The 20,736-nt window shown below is 39.5% G+C and overlaps 1 pseudogene; it reads left to right on the top strand.

Annotated features, from left to right (window-relative positions):
* Nucleotides 1-2,061: 2,061 nt before the first annotated feature.
* On the top strand, nt 2,062-4,137 carry LOC101317346 (centromere protein U pseudogene; annotated as a pseudogene).
* The last annotated feature ends 16,599 nt before the right edge of the window (nt 4,138-20,736 follow it).

The following is a 20,736-nucleotide window of genomic DNA, read 5'->3' as shown; positions in this document are numbered from 1 at the left end:
CCAAGCTTGGGCGTTTTTAAATGTATATAGGAGAAGGTAAAGAAGTAGAAATTAAATCCCCAAAAATGCTAAATGAAGAAACCTAGGATATGTGGATATAAATGTAGCCTTGACAATATAGCATGGAAGAGAGATGGTGGGAGGGGAAGGAAAAAGCACACTCAGAGTGGGATGAAGGAGTTGGAAGAAGAGATAGTGGAAGCGATAGTGGAAGCAGAGTGCTGACATATACTGGGTTCCAGTCTCCATATAGTGAGCTGCTCTAGAGCTTTCACGTGTCTCATATAATCTTCATGGGATTTGGTGAGAACATTGAGGCTCAGAGCTGGAGTCTCACCCAAAGTCTCACAACCAGAAAGTGATGGAATATTATGCCTAACTAACCTAAAGCTGTATGACTCCAAAGCCAATTCTCCTTCTGCCCCCAAATTCTCAGTCAACAAGGAATTTATTTAAGGGCACTAAACAATAGAATAAATAGTCTTATGCAAAGCAGTTAATTCATGCATGCAAGGGTGGGTCTATTTTCAGAAGTCAAGTATGTTGTAGTGGTGAGGCATTTGTACACAGTGGTTAAGGGCACAAGATCCAGAATAGGCAAAAAAAAAATTTTTTGAATCTTAGTTGCATCACTTCCTAGCTGTGTGATCTTTGGCAATTTACTACACCTCTTGGACCTTCACTTTCCCCATCAGAAAAGTGAGAACAGTTATGCTTAGTTGATTGGATGTTGAAAGGATGACACAACACAATACAGAATGCTTAATAAAGAGCTCTGAACACAGAACTTAATACATGTAAACTATAATAATCTATTTTATTCTCATTCCTATATAGATGATTATTAAAATGATTTTTAATAATTTTAATGATTTTTTCTTTTGTTAAAGCAGCTTTATTGAGGGGTAATTTACATACCACAAAATTCCCTCATTTTATACCTACAACTCAATACTTTTTATTAAATTACAGAATTATACAGCCATCACCACAATCTAATATGAAACATTTCCACCATTCCAAAAAGAAATCTCATGCCATTTGTGTTCATCTCCATTCCCACCACCAACCCCAGGGAACCACAAATCTTCTTTTTCTCCCTACCCTTATTCTAGCTTGGAACAAAGGTCAACACTATTGGGCTTACCTGGTGGCGCAGTGGTTGAGAGTCCGCCTGCTGATGCAGGGGACACAGGTTCATGTCCCAGTCCAGGAAGATCCCACATGCCACGGAGCGGCTGGGCCCGTGAACCATGGCCACTGAGCCTGCGCGTCCGGAGCCTGTGCTCCACAACGGGAGAGGCCACAGCAGTGAGAGGCCCACGTACTGCAAAAAAAAAAAAAAAAAAAAAAAGGTCAACACTATTAAGAAAAATATTAATTAAATATTAATATTTTAAAATACAAGACTTAAAAAAATTTACAAAGAAAATCAGTTATATATTACTCTAAATGATCACTCAAAGTAGAAGGTGTAATATTGATGTTAAACCAAACCGACAATAGTGATTAAACCTTGCCAACGAAAGCTCATTATTCAGACAACATTTAGTAATAGGTCATAATGCAAATTCTCCTTTGAAAAAGATAAATATATATGTATACATGTGTTATTCTTCTAAATTTGTGTAACTCTTTACATTTTATAAGTAAAAAATGTTTTTGTTTAAAAAAAAGAAAATCAGTTATAAACACAATTGTCAAATCATTTTAATAATATGATATGGTGAAATATGTGCTTTATTACTAATGAATTAAATAACAAGATCTAGTGTTGGCTCCAATAACGACTATAATTTTAAAGTAATGATGAGTATTAGTGATAATTTGAGTATCTGCAACAAGTATGATATGAAAGAAAGATGATTTCTTTTTTTTTTACTAGTCTAAATGGAATAGTTTTTATTGAGTGAAAAATTCTTTAAATTCTATGATGCTTTACAATTTTCAAAAGTTTCACACACATAATTTAATATAATCCCTTTTTATTTCCACTACCCTTATCTTGCCCCTTCCCTCCTCCTTCTCCCCACTGATAGCCACTAGTTCATTCTCTATAAGATGGCCATGATTTTACTGAAGTATTTACAGGTAAAATAACATACTCTCTGGTATTTGCTTCAAAATACTTTAGCTTTAAAAGGGGACTGGAGAGAGTGGTGGGCTGGGATGGCCCCGCCGGGGCGAGTGTGGTGCTCTGGTACGAGATGTTCAAAGAACACTGTAGGAAGAACACACTCCACGAAAGATACCCTCCTCTACACAGCACTCTATATATGCTGATGAGGAAGAATTCTCCAAACACTGCGGATCATCTATCCCCTCAACTCCTCAAGGAAAAGAAGCACAAAGAAGTTCGGACACTTCTGAAATTGAAGCAAGTGAAAACGAGTCTGTAAAAATTAGTGCAAAAAAGCCAGGAAGAAAACTCAAGTCCATTAGTGATGAATCTGAAAGCACTGAAGAAAGTGATATAAGAAGAAAAGTTAAACCAGCAGACAACATAATACACGACAACATGAAGCTGTTTCAGCTACAGCATCTTCAGAACTTTCAGAGAAACCAGCTGAATCAGTCACGCCTAAAAAGATAGGACCCCTTAATGCTGAGCTCTCTGTTGAAAAAGAGACCCTGGCAACAGAAAGTCAACTGAAAACTCAGAAAAAGATGTTTTGTGGCAAAAGGAAGAAACCAAGAAGTGAAGTCACAGATTTGGATACTTCTGACTATGTACCTATTTGGTGTTTAAAAGAAAAACAGTCACATCATGGAGTTAGATGTTGTTTTGTCTGCATTTGAGAGCATCCCCTTAGAGTATAAACAAAAAATAGACTCAGAATTTGTAAGGAAGCCATCAACAAACTTCATTCTAATTTGAAAGAAGAACTCATCGAACTGCTTAAAGAAATCCAGATGTTGAAAACTCTGAAAAGGAAGAACGCTAAGATGATCTCAGATATCGAAAAGAAAAGGCAACTTTTGTCTTTTTGTGTTTGTTTTTTTCTAATTTCTAACTTGCCTTTTATTTTTCTTTCTTTGTTTCTATTTGGCTGCATTGGGTCTTCGTTGCTATGCACAGGCTTCAGTAGTTGTGGCTCGTGGGCTCTAGAGCGCAGACTCAGTAGTTGTGGTGCACAGGCTTAGTTGCTCTACAGCATGTGGGATCTTCCCAGACCAGGGCTCAAACCCATGTCACCTACACTGGCAGGCAGATTCTTAACCACTGCACCACCAGGGAAGCCTGGGAACCCATTTTTAAAAGGTAGAATTTAAGACATCCAGTTCCCTTTAGCATTTTCTCACAAGCATGAGTAGTGATATGACCAACATTTCTAGGATCTATGTAATGAGCTGCAGCCAATAGAATAGTCTCGTTTCTGTTTCATCCAAATTCTGCAGTTTACTCAGTTATTGCCTGTGGCTCCTTGCATAAATAGATCTGGGGATATTTGTCTCCAGTTAAATTATTTTATGAAACTTGAAATTACCTTCAGTATTAGTGTTATCTTTCTTTGAGAAATCAACTGCCAAATAACAAAGAAAATTTTAGCTAAACCTCATCTTACTTACAGATTTCAGCCAGAAAAGGGTTTTCCACATTTAGTACCAACCCTACCCACCTGTTCTCTATCCCTTTTGTAGATAGAACCCATAAAAGGTAAAATCCAAGTACTCTATGAAGAAATAATGTATTCTAAAGAGAAATAGACTCACAGACATAGAAAACAAACTTATGGTTACCAAAGGGGAAAAGGGTAGGGAGAGGGATAAATTAGTAGGAGTTTGGGATTAACAGATACAAACTACTATATGAAAAATAGATAAATAACAAGAACCTACTTAAAGCACAGGGAACTATATTCTATATCTTGTAATAACCTATAATGGAAAAGAGTCTGAAATTTATATATATATGTATAACTGAATCATTTTGCTGTATACTTGAAACTATCACAACATTGTAAATCAAGTAACTATATTTCAATTAAAAAAAAAGAAATAATGTATTCTCCATGAAAATTCTACGTACATAAATTCTTTGGTCCTTCCCTTTTTTTCCCTCACAGATATGGCGGAAGCCCAGAGATGTTTAGATCTTCTCCCTTCGTCTGCGGTTACCTTCATGGTTGCTTGTGATTGAAAGCTTTCCAAAACCCACTTGGGCCTCTGAGCAGCACTCCAGCAACTGCACGTTAACCTGAGTAACTAGAGACTACAGCTAACAGACCTCACACCTGTGTTTTCCCCACTGCCAGCCTTTCACACCCACACCTTGTTACTAAAGCAATTTAAAGAACTGTATTCTGAAAAGAAATTTTTTTACATGTTATTTTTCCTTTCTAGATGTCTCACTTCAATTAGATAGGACATTGTTCTCCCCTTACCAGGCTGATTAACCCCTGGTGCTGCCCTATCTGTGTATGTGTGTGCTCCATTTTTCCATTTATCAGCCTTTGGTTGCACTTATCCACTGACCTGTCTATTGCTCCTTCTAGACAAAGAGTTTCTTCAAGGCAAGGGTCATCTCTCACATGCTTCTAAATCACTAAGCATCTGACACAATGCCTGGTGCACAGGAAATATTCAAAAATTGGTGATGAACACATGGCCCATACTACATTCTGTCCAGTGGGTAAAACCACGTCTGACACCTAAGTATTTCCACGTCAGCTTTGCTATTCTTAACTTCAATAACTGCTATGTGCCTAAATATGGATATAAAGTACATATTTATATTGCTCAGTTGGCCCTTTCCATCTGTCTTCTGTTCTAGGAAATTTCCTTTATTTCTCTGAGTATATCCTTCATTCCAGTTCTCATTCCAAGAGACTACCTTTTCTCCTAAAACTCCCATTAATTGAATGTTACACCTTCTAAATCTGTCCTCTCTCTTTCTCTCTCTCTTTCTCTCTCTCTCTCCTGACATCATATTCATACTTTCCATTTTTTATCTCTTTGTGCTGTTTTCTAAGAGAAGTTTCTTCAGCTTGGGTTCTCAGTGGTATCCACTGGTTCATCTATTAAATTTTTTCCAATACTATATTTCTAACTTACATGCAGTGAAATGTGCAGATTTTAAGTATAGAGTTTGATGAATTTTAACAAATGTATATATCCACCTTTATATCCAAGAACTCAATTTATTACCCACAGATCCATGCTGAAAGAATGATGAGAAAACAAACTTCAGAAAAAAGAAAATAAATCTCAGAGGAATAGATAAATGCATGAACTATTAGAAAAATTTATTCTTAAGTCTAAATAATTGTTTGTTAAAATATTCAAAATAATCTGAAACTAGAATTCCAGTTGAAATCAAAATGGGAGATGGAGAAGGACTTCCCTGGTGGTCCAGTGGTTAAGACTCCATGCTTCCACTGCAGGGGGCATGGGTTCAATCCCTGGTTGGAGAAATAAGATCCCACATTTCATGGGGCATGACCAAAATAAAATGTGCAAATAAAAATGTGTTTAAAAAAAAGATGGGGGGCTTCCCTGGTGGCACAGTGGTTGAGAGTCCGCCTGCTGATGCAGGGGACACGGGTTCGTGCCCCGGTCCAGGAGGATTCCACATGCCACGGAGAGGCTGGGCCCGTGAGCCATGGCCGCTGAGCCTGCGTGTCTGGAGCCTGTGCTCCACAACGGGAGAGGCCACAACAGTGAGAGGCCCGCGTACTGGAAAAAAAAAAAAAAGATGGGAGGTGGAGAAAAGAGAGGAAGCAGAAGACATAAAAGCATGCTACATTTTTTGTATTGTTTAATGGAAGGCTACAGAGATACTACTTTACTGCAGACATTAGAACAATGCATTTAATATGGAGACACAAAAGACCCCAAATAGCCAAAGCAGTCTTAAGGGAAAAAAACGGAGCTGGAGGAATCAGACTCACTGCCTTCAGACTATACTACAAAGCTACAGTAATCAAGACAATATGGTACTGGCACAAAAACGGAAATATAGATCGAGGGAATAGGATAGAAATCCCAGAGATAAACCCACACACCTATGGTCAACTAATCTATGACAAAGGAGGCAAGGATATACAATGGAGAAAAGACAGTCTCTTCAATAAGTGGTGCTCGGAAAACTGGACAGGTACATGTAAAAGAATGAAATTAGAACACTCCCTAACACCATACACAAAAATAAGCTCAAAATGGATTAAAGACCTAAATATAAGGCCAGAAACTATCAAACTATTAGAGGAAAACATAGGCAGAACACTCTATGACATAAATCACAGCAAGATTCTTTCTGACCCACCCCCTAGAGTAATGGAAATAAAAACAAAAATAAACAAATGGGACCTAATGAAACTTCAAAGCTTTTGCACAGCAAAGGAAACCATAAACAAGACCAAAAGACAACCCTCAGAATGGGAGAAAATATTTGCAAATGAAGCAACTGACAAAGGATTAATCTCCAAAATTTACAAGCAGCTCATGCAGCTCAACAACAAAAAAACAAACAACCCAATCCAAAAATGGGCAGAAGACCTAAATAGACATTTCTCCAAAGAAGATATACAGACTGCCAACAAACACATGAAAGAATGCTCAACATCATTAATCATTAGAGAAAGGCAAATCAAAACTACAATGAGATATCATCTCACACCAGTCAGAATGGCCATCATCAATAAATCTAGAAACAATAAATGCTGGAGAGGGTGTGGAGAAAAGGGAACCCTCTTGCACTGCTGGTGGGAATGTGAATTGGTTCAGCCACTATGGAGAACAGTATGGAGGTTCCTTAAAAAACTACAAATAGAACTACCATATGACCCAGCAATCCCACTACTGGGCATATACCCTGAGAAAACCGAAATTCAAAAAGAGTCATGTACCAAAATGTTCATCGCAGCTCTATTTACAATAGCCCGGAGATGGAAACAACCTAAGTGCCCATCATCGGATGAATGGATAAAGAAGATGTGGCACATATATACAATGGAATATTACTCAGCCATAAAAAGAAACGAAATTGAGCTATTTGTAATGAGGTGGATAGACCTAGAGTCTGTCATACACAGTGAAGTAAGTCAGAAAGAAAAAGACAAATACAGTATGCTAACACATATATATGGAATTTAAGAAAAAAAAAAATGTCATGAAGAACCTAGGGGTAAGGCAGGAATAAAGACGCAGACCTCCTAGAGAACGGACTTGAGGTTATGGGGAGGGGGAAGGGTGAGCTGTGACGGGGCGAGAGAGAGTCATGGACATATACACACTAACAAACGTAGTAAGGTAGATAGCTAGTGGGAAGCAGCCGCATGGCACAGGGATATTGGCTCGGTGCTCTGTGACAGCCTGGAGGGGTGGGATGGGGAGGGTGGGGGGGGGGGAGATGCAGGAGGGAAGAGATATGGGAACATATGTATATGTATAGCTGATTCACTTTGTTATAAAGCAGAAACTAACACACCATTGTAAAGTAATTATACCCCAATAAAGATGTTAAAAAAAAAAAAAAAAGAAAAAGACACATGCACCCCAATGTTCATTGCAGCACTATTTACAATAGCCAGGTCATGGAAGCAACCTAAATGCCCATCAACAGACAAATGGATAAAGAAGATGTGATACATATATACAATGGAATATTACTGAGCCACAAAAAGGAATGAAATTGGGTCATTTGTAGAGACGTGGATGAGTCTAGAGACTGTCATACAGAGTGAAGTAAGTCAGAAAGAGAAAAACAAATATCGTGTATTAACACATATATGTGGAACCTAGAAAAATGGTACAGATGAACCGGTTTGCAGGGCAGAAATTGAGACACGGATGTACAGAACAAGTGTATGGACACCAAGGGGTAAAGTGGCGGGGGGGGGGTGATGAATTGGGAGATTGGGATTCACATGTATACACTAATATGTATAAAATGGATAAGTAATAAGAACCTGCTGTATAAAAAAATAAAATAAAATTCAAAAAAAATAACAACACATTTAAGTGTGCATGTTAAAATCTAAAAGTAATCATAGTAGAGTAATGAAAAAGTGGACACCACATCAGAGCAGTTTGGTAAGGCCATTGTGAGAAGGTACTACTTGAGCTAAGACCCAGAGGGTGAGAAGGGTCCTGTGATGCAAAGATCTAGGGAAAGCATATTTTAGGCAGAGGAAATAGCATGTGCAAATGTCTGGAGGCAGCAAAAGGATTGGTGTGTTTGAGAACCAGAGAGGAGCCCAGTATAGCTGGAGCGCCAAACAAGAGTGAGAAAGAAGCACTTAGATCTGAAAGGTAAGAAAGAGTCAGACCATGCGAGGCCTTTACACAATGTTAAAGGGTTTGGATTTTATTCTAATTTTTGAGGGGTGACCCTGAAGTGAGTTTTGTTTGTTTGTTTTATTGACATATAGTTGATTCACAATATTATATACATTTCAGGTGTACAACATAGTGATTCACAATTTTTAAAGGTTATAGTCCATTTAAAGTTATTGTAAAATATTGGCTGTATGCCCTGTGTTGTACAATATATCCTTGTAGCTTATTTACTTTATACATGGTAGTGTGTACCTGTTAATTCCCTCCCCTTATCTTGTCCCCTCCCCCTTCCCTCTCCCCACTGGTAACCACTAGTTTGTTCTCTATATCTGTGAGTCTGTTTCTTTCTTGCTGTATTCACTAGTTTGTTTCATTTTTTTTAGATTCCACATATAAGTGATATCATAGAGTCTTTGTCTTTCTCTTGCATTTCTCTGATGATTAGCATCTTTTCACATGCCTGTTAGCCATCTGCATGTCTTCTTTGGAAAAATGTCTATTCAGTTCTTCTGCCCATTTTTTAATTGGGTTGTTTGTTTTTTTGATATCGAGTTATGTGAGCTGTTTATAGATTTTGGATATAAGCCCCTTATCAGTCATATCATTTGCAAATATTTTCTCCCATTCAGTAGGTTGTCTTTTCATATTGTTGATGTTTTCCTTTGCTGTGAAAAAGCTTTTAAGTTTAATTAGGTCCCATTTGTTTATTCTTGTTTTTGTTTCTTTTGCCTTTGAAAACAAAAAAAAATATTGCTACAGTATATGTCAAAGAGTGTTCTCCTTTGTTTCTTCTAGAAGTTGTATGGTTTCAGGTCTTACATTTAGGTCTTTAATCCATTTTGAGTTTATTTTTGTTTATACTATTAGAGAATGTTCTAAATTCATTCTTTTACATGTAGCTGTCCAGTTTTCCTAGCACCATTTGTTGAGGAGACTGTCTTTTCTCCATTGTACATTCTTGCCTCCTTTGTCATAGATTAATTGACCATAAGTGAATGTGTTATAAAATCATTATGGAGAACAAGTTTCAAAGAAAGAAAAGTGGAATCCAAGAGGCTAAGTCAGAGGTGATGGAGATTGGATTGGGAAATGGCAATGGAGATAGAAATGAATGGATCGGGGGAAAATTTTAGAGGGAACACTGACAGCCCCTGGTGGTGATGGGCTGGACATGAGGGTGAGGGAAAGGAGAAAGTTAAAGATGATTCCCAGGCTTCTGGGTTTTACAATCAGGTGAATTGTTTTTATAGTTGGGTAAATGGTTTCTATAATTGAGTGAGTGGATTTTATAATTGTGTGACCCTTACTGAGTTGGGAAAGTAATTTGTCTGAGAAGAGAACAAGGAGTGAAGACCACAGGCCTCCTTTACATGCATCCAGATGCCCTTTTAGATGCCCACGTGCAGGTGTCTGTCCACAAACCTGGGGTTCTTTTTTTTTTATTGAAGTATAGTTGATTTACGATGTTATGTTAGTTTCAGGTATACAGCAAAGTGATTCAGTTATATATGTGTATCTATATTTTTTATATATAAATATATATACATATATATTCTTTTTCAGATTATTTTCCATTATAGTTTTTTATAAGATATTGAATATAGTTCCCTGTGTTATACAGTTGGACCTGTTGTTTATCTATTTCATACATATTAGTGTGTATCTGCTAATCCCAAACGCCTCCTTTATCCCTCCCCTACCCACATTCCCCTTTGGTAACCATAAGTTTGTTTTCTGTGTCTGTGAGTTTATTTCTGTTTTGTAAATAAGTTCATTTCTATCATTTTTTAGCTTCGACGTATAAGCAATTCCCATGTGTTCCTCTACCAACATGGAAACATCAACTTTTATTTCCCTGAATACCAAACTACATTCTTATGAGCTCTGAACACACAGAGTACAAGATACTCTGTTCATTTGGTAGAAATGGCATTCCTCCCCCAAAAGGCACTAATATCTTTACCGGGGGTTGATGCACAAACTTGAATAGAAAAAATGATTTCCACAACATCCACCTGAAGTTTAGCACTTCCTTCAATTCTGAATATTGGCAAAAAACTGCAGTATTATTTGCTATACCTGTGACTGTGTTACAAATACAATTACAAATATTTTCCTATCACGTCAGAGGTGTTCCAAGTATCTCAAAATGTTATTTGTGCTCATCATTACTTTGAAATATGCCAGTTATTTGACCTGACACTAGATCTTTTTATTTAATATGCTATTAAATAATATGATATTTAATATCACAATATTTTAAAGATTTGATAATTTTTTTCAGTATAATTGGTTTTCTTTGTAATCCCATGCATTTTATTTTATGCATTTAAAAAACATTATTCTGAGAAGAAACCCACAAGGTTCATCAGACTCTAAAGTTTGTCAAGTGCTTAAAACATGCCCAGTTCCTATTAGCACTACGTAAGTTTTAATTAAACAAATAAATTTCATGGGTTACTGGTGGGAGGGGGTTACAGAGTCATGGACTGGGAAGGCTAGGAATGGAGAAAAGCAAGTGAAAAAGGAAACAGGAAAAATGTAATTTCACTAAATAAAATCCCAATATGTGTGATATGATCCCACTAATGCCTGTTTATATAATTTTATGCTTATTTATAAAGCAAAATTGTAAAACAATGGACAAATTTTAAATCTCATAAGTGTTGGAAGTCATTTTCCTAACACTGTGTTCAGAGTTCAAAGATAAAATAATAAAAAGCCAGAGTTAAGGCATCTGCAGAAAGACCAAGCATAGCAAATTCATCCACTGAGACTATACACCCTGCCTTTCTCTGATTGTAGAACCAGTCCCAAGTTACTGAATTTCAGGAAATTTTCATTAAAAAGTAAGACAGGTGAGAATTTAAAGAAAACATTATCATCTGTTCTGTGAAAATCTCTTTCAAAACACTTACGGTTTCTTGGCAGTTCACTTGAGAACAACAACAAAAAAGAGGCAAATAATGTGTTGTAAGATATATTATGAGAAAGCCAGGCCACACCTTCAGAGTCCACCAGGGTCCTTCCCCAGGATCCCCATCACCCGCAGACCTCCTGGCATGGGTGACGCTCTCTGATCTCGCCATGTCTGAGGACTATTCCCTTTCAGTCAGTTAAGTCCAAAGTGAGCCTCAGTCTTTCCAGGTTATCCTTCTTGCAAAGAGGAGAGTCATAGGTTACCAGGGGTCCCCAACCCCTGGGATCTAATACTTGATGATCTGAGGTGGAGCTGATGTAATAATAATAGAAATAAAGTGCACAATAAATGTAATGCACTTGAATCACCCCGAAAGCATCCCCAACCCACAGTCCTTGGAAAAACTGTCTTCCGCGAAAACGGTCCCTGGTGCCAAAAAGGTTGGGGACTGCTGGACCATTATACTGTAGGCACCATCCACTAAGCTTCCATCTACCCTCCATCCATTTTTCTTACTGAAGCCAAAATCATTGTTTCTAAACACAAATGTGATTCTCTCAAACTCTCCCTCCAAAAACCTTTTAGTCTCCCCCATTTCTCTCTGGATCTGGACAAAACTCCTTCATGTGGCTCCAACGCCCTGTGCGGTCTCACCTGAGCCCACCTCTCCAGCCTGACTCACCACCATGTTCCCTGCATCTGTGCTCTGCACACTCGGCCCTCCTGTCCCCTGACCTCCCTGAGCCTCCCTCTCCTTGGGGCCCTTTGCATGTGCTCATGCCTGTGACTGGAATGTCCTCCCACCTCCTCACCAAGGTAGAGCCTGTGAATCTTTGAGACCCAACCTCCACCCCAGTTTCTTCATACTTTAGCCTCTCTGAGATTAGAGTGTGTCCTACAAGTGAGTGGAGTCTTGTGAATACTGTTGGCCCGGATGCAAGTCAATTCTTCCAACAGTTTGCCTCTGCCAGTCATCTCAGGGAATTACCAGTCTGAAGTCACTTTAAATTCTCTCCTTGAGTTTTGGGACATATTACTGATGTGAATTCAGATGGAGAACGCTTAAGCACTGACTTGACGTTGAAATTCTCGAGAGAGTTTTCTTTTCCTCCATCAGCTCAGTGCCGACATTGAGACAAGTAAATTTCCTTGCTGTCCCTTTCCGTGAGATCATTTATTTCTCACTTGCCCTTTTATTGCGGGGGGCATCCCAGCTTCATGTGGAGGTTCCCTTTTAGGAATTCCCTTGTGGATGAGTTTTTTCTCAGTGGTACATAGAATAACCATGCATCATATAAAAACTGCCTCTTAAGTTTCGATGAAATACAGAGGTTCAAATTCCCCAGTTAGAGGCTTTCCTGGTATTCTGTATGGCTCCAGTCTTCCCACCCGTCACAGCGTAACTTCAGCTTTGTTTCTATGTGTGGTTAAATCTACCTCCCTTTCTAAACTGTAAGCTCTGTGAGGACTGAGACATGAGACTATATTTTTTTCATCGTGGCAATTCTAGAGTCTTCTAAATATTTTTCCAGCTCATACACCCTTTGAGCTACTTCATGCAGTTCTGGGAACAGAACTGTGGCAGATTCAAAGCCCAAACTGGGGCCATGATTTCCATGTTCTTGGTACATGGAGGCTTTCTACTTTCTGCAGATTAGAACCTCCCAAAGTTTCCCAGCTTGGCTAGAACTTACTGTTCACTCCTCAAACCCGAATCCCCTGAAAGCTAAGTTCTCTCCTTTGTCAGTTAACACAGCTTTATGCATTCTTCCAAAAAGGAAAAAATGAGCCCAGTTCTCCCTCCTTGCTTCCCCATTCCATTATAAAACTAATCATATTCAGATAATTGCACCAGCTCCTCCTTCAGACATCATATAATAAGGTAATGCTTATGGGTATAAAAATCATTTAATACATTAATGCATTTTTTCAAGTTTAACATTATTTACTAAAATCTTTATTACCCAAAGCATGGAGTGAAAAGGAAGGATGGAGTCAGTTAATACTAATAAGGATTTATTTACTAGTTTTTCCTGTTAGGAAGTAAAGATGACTACCATTTCCTTTCAAATAAAGAAAAGCGAAGGGGTTTCCTAGGACAGAGTTGATGATCCAGGAATCATCTTGCATAATAATAATAGTTATTGGGCTTCCCTGGTGGCGCAGTGGTTGAGAGTCTGCCTGCCAATGCAGGGGTCACGGGTTCGTGCCCCAGTCCGGGAAGATCCCACATACCGCGGAGCGGCTAAGCCCGTGAGCCATGGCCACTGAGCCTGAGCGTCCGGAGCCTGTACTCCACAACGGGAGAGGCCACAACAGTGAGAGGCCCGCATAACACACACACACACAAAAAAAAATAATAATAATAATAGTTATTTGCTTGGGGCTTACCACAAACGGTAGATGCTACTATTGTGTCTTTTAACAAATGGGGAACTCATAGCTAGGAATGGTTAATACTTGCCCACAAGGTCATAAATCTACAAAGTGATGGACATAAGATTTGAACTCTGGTAGTCAAATGCCTCTTAGTGAAGAAATGAATTTCAAAGCAGAAAATGATGGCTGGTTTCTCATTGCAATGAAAACGTATTCCCTTTAAACCTTAAAATAACTTGTTTGTTCATAAATGTAGGTAATTGTGATACACTTTGGGAGGATGTGGCCTTAAAACACAGCTTCTACCTCCATATATATGCTGGAAAATTTAGTTTTAAGTATTGATTAGTCAGAAGCCATTTCCTTCACAGTCAAGACCATTTTAAATCTTCTTTTTTTTTTTTTTTTTTGCGGTACGCAGGCCTCTCACTGTTGTGGCCTCTCCCGTTGTGGAGCACAGGCTCTGGACGCGCAGGCTCAGCGGCCATGGCCCACAGGCCCAGCCGCTCCACGGCATGTGGGATCTTCCCGGACAGGGGCACGAACTCGTGTCCCCTGCATCGGCAGGCGGACTCTCAACCACTGAGCCACCAGGGAAGCCCTAAATCTTCTGAAAGAAATAAACATTGAATTCTAAAGTCCCTTATTTACATAGTGATTATGCATATTTACTTGCCATTTATGACTCTTTTTTTTGGCCAGTATATAGTAGACATTTATTAAATGCTGCATTGATTGGATGATGGATGAATGGATGGATGGATAGATGGATGGATGGATGGATGGATGGATGGATAGATGATGGATGGATGAATGGGTAGATGGATGCATTGATGGATGGATGGATATCTGGATGAATAGATGGATGGATAGATGACGAATGGATATATGGGTGGATGGATATCATGGACTCTTTCTTGGGCACCTGGGTAAGATCTACTCTGACTGGGTGTTTTGATCCTTGGCTCTTTCAGTTCTCTTTTGGTGCCTAATAAGCTACTCCAAAACTTGGTTAAAAAATTAACAATTTATTATTTCTCATGATTCTGTGCGTTAACTAAGCTCAGCTGGGTGGTTTTTCTGTTCCACGTGTTGTTGGCTGGATCACTCTTGTGGCTGCATTCAGCTAGGAGCTGGGCTGAGCTGCCTTGGTGTTCCTCCCCGTGGTTTATCTCTCAGTGATGTATCTCATCCTCTAGGCATTCTCCAAATGGCCTTGCATGTGCAGCAGAATATCCTGGACATCCATTCAGCATGGCAGCTGGGTTCTACGAGAGAGAATTCCAAGAGGACCAACCCCCAAATGCAAACACTTACCAATAGTCATATGGTCACACCCAGACTCACTGTGGGAGGGGTCACAGAGAACATGAATCCAGGAGCTGTGATTCATTTAAGCCACTGTGTAAGAGTCTACCTCATTGGCTAACTTGCTGCCCCTTCCTATCTCTTTGGATATGAACTGGTCTAGAAAAGTGGAGTTGTAATAGTCAGAATGCTTTAGTTAAATGTAATGAAACTCAAACAAACTAAAGCAAAAACAAAATAAATTGGCTCATGTAACTGTAATCAAGCATAGCTGGAACTAGGTGCTCAAATATTGTATTCAGGACTCTCTCTCCCTCTGACTCTTGGCTCTACTTCATTCCATGTTAGCTTTATTTCCTAAAAGCCAGTTACCATATAATGAAAAAATCCCCAATGATCCGTATTTAATTTGTTTTCATACCTTACAACCTCAGAAGGTGAGAGATCTCTTATGACTTTAATTTCCCAAAAGAGACTATTTGCCCAGAGTCCCCAGACAGAGAGGAGAGTTCTTGCCACATCAGTGGGTCTGTGGAAAGGATCCCTTTAGTCCCTTTTTCACTAAAAGAACAGCTGTTCAAGTCATTAACGCTGCATAACAAATCACTAAATTTTAAGTGACTTAAAATAACATAAATGATCATTTTCTTATCTCATGGGGGTGAGAAATTTGACACTGGCTCTGTGGGCAGTTCTGGCTCAATATCTCTGAAGCATTTGCAGTGCTAGGTGACTGGAGCTGGAAGTGGGGTGGGGAGGTGGGGTGGAGGCCAGCAGGAGCAGATGGGCGCTGGCCAGGCATCGCTCTAAGGGTAGTTCCAGGGCTTCTCCAGGTGGTCTCTCCACATGCGATAATTTGGGCTTCTTCATGGCACGGTGGCCTCGGGGCAGTTGGACAGCTTCCATGGCAGCACAGGCCCCCAGCAAGAGTGTTCCAACCAGCAACTGGAAGATGCACCACCTTTTCTGACCGAGACCTGGAAATCATGGAACATCACTTCCACTGACCAATTCTGTTGGTTAAAAGTGAGACATAAGAGATTCGAGGGAAGGGGAATTAGATTCCACCTTTGATGAAGGAGGGGCAAATTTCTACAAAACCATGTGGACTGAGAAATATTCTTATGACCATCTCTGGAGAACGCAGTCTGCCACAGCAGCCCTTACAGAGCCCTGGCTGGGTGTAAAGAGCTTCAGTTCTGACGTGTATACCACACAGGCCTAGGTTATCAGGATATCGTGCTGCAAACATGTTTCTCTAACTTCAAATTACCTTTGCTTTAAATGAAGTACCCACAGATTTCCATCTCTTTTTTTAAAGGTATGATTTAGTTCTGCTGTTGTTCTTGTATTTTACCCATCAGGTCCATGTGTTAGTAATGGGAGGAAAACAGTGTTACTGCAGTCCCCATGCCCAAAACTAGATTTCAGCTCTGTTCCTAATCTCTGAAACTTCAGTCTCATTCAGCAAAAATCTCCACCAAATTTAAATCGGGTTATTCTTTATTTTTTAACTTGAGAGAATAAAGCATATGAAACTCTTGGCTTTTCTTTTTCGTTCTCTTCTCAAAAGTGAATCCAGATATAAGGAGTAGATGAGTTTTGAGCAAAATAGAGTCACGCAAAAAATACCAGAAAGTCTTGAAAGCAAGCAGAGAGAAAAGACATATGGCCAACAAATAAACAATAATTAGTCAGAAAGCAGTTATTTCTAAAATAACAATGTAAACTAAAATACAGTGAATATTGCCAACATGCTGAGTGACAGTAATTATCAACTTGTCAGGCAAACTTCCACATCCAACTAAAACATGTGATTGAAAATAAAAATGCGATTGAGGGTGTGACCAAGATGGCAGAGTAGGAAGACCCTGAACTCACCTCCTCTGCAGGCACACCAAAATTACAACTTACAGAGCAACTATCTATGAGAACAACCAGAAAAGATTTTCCAAAACTGAAGATATAAAGAAGGAACCACAATGAGATGGGTAGTGGCGGCAGAGACACAGTTTAGTCAGGACCCACACCCCTGAGTGGGTGACCCCAAAACAGGAGAAATATCACAATTGCAGACGTTCTCCCCAAGAAGTGAGCAGCCCCAGCCTCATACTGGGCTCCCTGGCCAGGGGTCCTGCACCAGGAAGACAAACCGCCAAAACGTCTGGCTTTGAAAACTAGTAGCACTTATGTTTGGGTGCCAGAGTACTATAAGATACACATGCACATGCAAAACCTCACATGTTCTGAGTCCCAATGCAGAGGCAGTAATTGGAAAGAAGCCTGGGTCAGACCCACTTGCTGACCTTGGAGATCCTGCCAGAGGGGCAGGAGGCAACTGGGACTCCCCCTGGGGATGAAGACACTGGTGGCAGCCATGTCGGGGAGTTCACTCTACCGCAATGATGCCAGCACTGGCGCATGCCATTTTGGAATCTACCATCTAGCCTATTAGCGCCAGAGGCATACTCGCCCACCAGCAAACCAGCACTAGCCTCGCACCGCTCTGGGGCATGCAGGCAGCCTCATAGCAACATGGCCCCACCCGCCAGCAGGCCCTCAGTGGATGGCGGGAGGTTGGAGCCTGGATTTTCATTGTTGGAGTGGGTGGTTATAGATAAGCAAGGAACGAGGTCTAGAATGAGCCATGCGGTAATGGAGTCGGAGACATCCACGTGCCACAGTGTTCATTGCAGCTCTATTTACAACAGCCAGGACATGAAAGCAACCTAAGTGTCCATCAACAGATGAATGGATAAAGAAGATGTGGCACGTATATACAATGGAATATTACTCAGCCATAAAAAGAAACGAAATTGAGTTATTTGTAGTGAGGTGGATGGACCTAGAGACTGTCATACAGAGTGAAGTAAGCCAGAAAGAGAAAAACAAATACCGTATGCTGATACATATATATGGAATCTAAAAAAAATTAAAAATGGTCATGAAGAATCTAGGGGCAAGATGGGAATAAAGACACAGACCTACTAGAGAATGGACTTGAGGATACGGGGAGGGGGAAGGGTAAGCTGGGACAAAGTGAGAGAGTGGCATGGACATATATACACTACCAAACGTAAAATAGATACCTAGTGGGAAGCAGCTGCATAGCACAGGGAGATCAGCTCGGTGCTTTGTGACTACGTAGAGAGGTCGGATAGGGAGGGTGGGAGGGAGGGAGATGCAAGAGGGAGGAGATATGGGGACATATGTATACGTGTAGCTGATTCACTTTGTTATGCAGCAGAAACTAACACACCATTGTAAAGCAATTATACTCCAATAAAGATGTTAAAAAAAAATGGAGTCAGAGACATCAATATAAACTCTTGTTTACCTTATTGTAGATACAAATATTTATACATAGAAATATTTGCAGATATGTGTATATACATGGATTAATATTCACACATATATTTGCTTGCTCTATCAGCCAAGAGGGCACAGAAGCAAAGATACCCCTGTAGCAACTAACACGCTTAGTGCCCAGAACTTGGTTTCCCGTAGCATTCTCTTACTAAAAGGTCTGGTTCGGGCTCCTTAGAGAAATGGCTAATTCTATGACTGGGGCAGAAAATATACAAGATGAGCCTGGAGCATCTTATAGTGCCAGAAAATTCAAAAGTGCTAAAAACAAACAAACAAAAAAACACACTGGAATGTTTTGAGCAACAAAATTAAATAGCATGGGGTTATAACCCAAAGTATAGAATAAATATCTATGATATAAATAAATGATGAAATAGACTATAAATGGGGGGTGATAGACAAATCTCCCATGCAGAAGAATCGCAAATAATTTATGTAGACACTCCACTCTCAGAGAGGTGGAACGTAACCTCCCACTTAAGTGTGGGCTGCACATGGTGACTGCCTGCCATAGAAAACAGTATGGAAAAGGGGAAAAAAGAGTAACTTGACAGTAGAGAAACTTGAAAACACTACCTTAGCCAAGTGATCAAGGCCAACATCAACAGTGATAAATAATGTTGAGGGTATGTTCCTTAGATGTGATGTGATGAGGATAACCCTTTACCTCTGTGGTCTTCCCCCCAGAACACATAACTGCAGTCTAACCATGAGGGAAAAAAATCAGACAATTCTCAATTGAGGGATATTCTACAAAATACCTGACTAGCACTACTCAAAACTGTCCAGGTCATCAGAAACAAGTAATGTCTGAGAAACTATTATCATAGCCAAGAGGAGCCTAAGGAGACATGACAACTAAGTGGAATGTGGTGTCCTGGGTGGGATCCTGGGGCAGAAAAAGGACATGAGGTAAAAACAAAGAGATCTGAATAAAGTGTGGATTTTAGTTAATGACACTGTATCAGTATTGGTTCATTCATTGTAATGGACCTTAATTAATTATTAAGAAGTTAATAATAAGGGAATCAGTGCGGGGAACTATCTTCACAATTTTTCTGTAAACCTAATACTGTTCTAAAATTAAAATTTTATTTTTAAAAATAAAGTGAATGCTACCCAAAGAGAAGGAATGCATGCACGCCTGAGCAGAGAGCAGGCGTGTAAATAGTAAAAGAGCTATACCAACAGGGAGGGTGAATGGTGGACAGCTAGTACACATAAAGCAAAGGCACAGAACTGCCAGAAAGCTTAACGCTTTGTCACTCCAAGTGTGACCTCTAACCAGCAACACTTTATCACGTGGAAACATTAGAAATGCAGAGTCTCAGGCCCTACCCCAACTTACTGAATAAGAATTTGCATTTTAACAGGCTCTATAGGTGATTTATATGCACTTTAAAATTTAAAAGGCACCAGCTTAATGACTATCAAATACAGATTGTCTGTTCATCCTCTGTCCTCCCCAAACCCCACCTCTCCACAGCAAAATTCTTTCACCTATAAAGCTCAATAATTCGGTTTTTCTTTTTATCTTTTAAAATTTGTTATACGATTTTTAAAGGTTACTTCTCATTTACAGTTAGTACAAATATTGGCTATTTCCCCCGTGTTGTACAATACATCCTTGAGCTTATCTTACACCCAACAGTTTGTACCCCAATTTTCAACCCCGATATTGCCCCTCCCCCTTCCCTCTCCCCATCGATAACCACTGGTTTGGTCTCTATATCTGTGAGTCTGCTTCTTTTTTGTTATATTCACTAGTTTGTTGCCTTTTCTAGATTCCACATATAAGTGACCTCGTACAGTTCAATAATTCAGTTTTTCTGATAGACATCCTTTACTACAAAAGTCGATGAACTTACCAGGGATTCTAATTGTGAAAATATTTCTAACAGAACAAATTACAGGCTGGATCTTTGGACAAAGACAACACTTTTAGTCTTAATTTAAATTCTGTAGTAGTTAACTCTCCTCAAACAACTTAGAGAGTTGGTATGGGGAGTTCTTTTGTTAAAAGATAATTGTTTATTGATTGGTTTGAAGTATTGATATATGTAAGCTTACTCCAGGAGAGCAAGAAAAAGGCTTTCCCTCTGCCCAGATGAAGGTGTATTCACCTCTATCTACAGAGTGGAAAATCAGCCAAAGTACTTACAGGTGGAATAAGGACTGTACGCTCCAGATTACTCTCAGGAAACATTTCTGAGTCTAAATGTACTTTTTAATTATCTCTTCCAATAGCACCATGCTAATTGGCTAATTTGGAAATGATATGAGATCCCGTGTGCTTTAAAGAAAATCTGTTTGTTTATATATTTATTTGCACCTGAGACTGTCTTATTTCTGGCAGGACAAATGTTATTAAAACAGAATCACCTGCTTATTTTAACCAGATTTTTTTTTTAACGAACATACATGAATTGGATTATCCCTAGGGTTTCAGGAGGAAGTATTGGCATTTTGAGTCATGGGAA

The sequence above is a fragment of the Tursiops truncatus genome, chromosome 4 (genome assembly GCF_011762595.2).
Source record: "Tursiops truncatus isolate mTurTru1 chromosome 4, mTurTru1.mat.Y, whole genome shotgun sequence".
Classification (NCBI taxonomy): domain Eukaryota; kingdom Metazoa; phylum Chordata; class Mammalia; order Artiodactyla; family Delphinidae; genus Tursiops; species Tursiops truncatus.
Note: the sequence above shows the minus strand (reverse complement) of the source record. Positions and strands in the feature narration are given on the sequence as shown.